General features: G+C 36.6%; 1 long non-coding RNA gene across 1 annotated transcript in view; it reads left to right on the forward strand.

Annotated features, from left to right (window-relative positions):
- The first annotated feature begins 396 nt into the window (after positions 1-396).
- Positions 397-2,031, forward strand: part of LOC145105492 (uncharacterized) — a 10,055-nt gene continuing 8,420 nt past the window's right edge. The window contains exon 1 of the long non-coding RNA XR_013707326.1: positions 397-484. This is a non-coding gene — a long non-coding RNA (uncharacterized LOC145105492). The remainder of the gene's footprint in view (positions 485-2,031) is intronic.

Consider the following 2,031-nt stretch of genomic DNA (forward strand, 5'->3'; position numbering starts at 1 on the left):
TTCAACATTTAGCATATTAGAGAGTGTTTAGCGAGGGATCAGCTACAGATCTCACAAGTATTTATCGATGCACCCTTATTCCTCGGTAATCGGTGGAAAACGAAGGCATTTGGCGAGGGTTCAACGAGGGAACAAAATTGTCGACTTTTTGGCCATCTGGTATGTGTTTAGCGAGAGAATGCCGACAGAGCATACGCACGTTATGTTTTTATGATTGACGATCTCTCGCTGAAATTGACGCTCCAATTCCTGATACGAAGTTTGTGTAAGTTTCCTTTCGTCCCAAATCTGATTTGTCACTCCAATTGAACACGCTCTCACCCAAATCTGAAATTGACGACACTCTCGAGTTGCAGCTTGCTCAACCTAATCTCACCCTCTCTGTTCAAACAGATCACGACACCGCGGACCATTGCAACTTCCGATTCCGACAGCCTCCACATTCTTAAAATCTAAAATTATTCTTCGTTAACTTCCGATTCAGGTAAATCTCTTGATTTTATTTGTTTTAGTCATATATTAGGTTAGGTTTGGTTCAGTTGCACAATATATTACGTTAGGGTTTAATTTCTCCATTTTTTTTCCTTTTTCCATCGTCATTCCTCTTATGGATTGGTGGTGTTTGGATGTTGGTTTTCAAAGTGGTTAAAGTCAGAATATAAATTGGTAATGATGTCAAATTCCTCCACAGTCACATTAATACATAAAGATTCTAGAGTAAGCTTCTTTAAGTTTACACATTTGGAGAAAACATCACCGCACAATACAATGCCCCTGATATACAAAGTTGTTAAAGCTTGAAAATCTCAAGGTGTTTTGGGCGTAATATATATGGACATTATGAGCATAGACAGAAGAGGAACATGGACATTATGAGCATAGGCAGGGGGCATTATTAGCATGGGAATTTTTTCAAATTCCCTCCATGTAGCTTGAGATATATACTCTGATAGCCATTGGAGTCTTTCAAGTTCTGTTCCTCTCTAAATATACAACCTTATCATCCATGTAGATTCGCCATTATACATGGAGCTTCATACATATCAGAAGCTACTAGTTGAGGTCCCCATATTATTATCATTGTTCTCTTTCCATGTCTTTATATACCATGTTTTTATGCCTAATGAATTTATGGTATTCCTTAGTTGCCTTTAATTTGCTTGTGTACTTTGGAAGTCGTAACAAATTATTGATGCAAATGGATTCACGTAGGAGTTAGGACTCAGTCTGAAATTCCTGCTTGAACAGTTGAACCCTCTATTGAGGATCTCAAAACATGATTTTTCATCAAAAAAGACGATAAACCATTTGCTGACATGAGGCTACGCCATGTAATTCTATGCAAACACCCAACCTGTAAATTGCAATACTATGGCCTGATTGGCATAGGGGATCAATGGTAGGGTATATTGTTAGCAACAGATATCAAATTTGGTTTCAGATCTGTTAAAGTTAAGCTAAACTCTCTTAATTACTAACATTTAATAAGTATTATGTTTCTGGTTAAAATGGTTACTATATATGTGACCCATTAATTGTGTAGGTTTGAATCGGTATGGTTTGAATCATAGCATATTGAGACGTTGTAAATTTCACTGTTACACTATAAGAATAGTTATATGTATGTAAATATGATGTAATTTTTTTGGGGTTATAATGTTATATCATTAAAGTATTTGTTTGTGTATAGGACCCATCCTCTAGTTGACTGCTTTTCTCTTATCTTTCTGGTACTTCAGTGTTCATCTAATGCTTCATTCCAACATAGTGGTATGAGAGCCTTGTTCTAGATCTAGAGATCAAGCATAAAACACAGGTTTGATCAGAGGGGAGAGGGGTGAGGAAGAGTAATAACAAGACAAATAAGGGTATCATTTGCTTTATGAGGTTTTGTGACTTTTATGGTGGAGTTTCCCAATGGATCTCATATGGGGTGGGTGTAAACTGAGAGAATATACACAGACACATAAACACACACACACACATATAAATACATACATAGAGAGAGATGTTGATGTAGTTGAATTGTCT

The sequence above is a fragment of the Lactuca virosa genome, chromosome 4, assembly GCF_052849685.1.
Source record: "Lactuca virosa cultivar CGN04683 chromosome 4, Lactuca_virosa_CGN04683_v6, whole genome shotgun sequence".
NCBI lineage: Eukaryota > Viridiplantae > Streptophyta > Magnoliopsida > Asterales > Asteraceae > Lactuca > Lactuca virosa.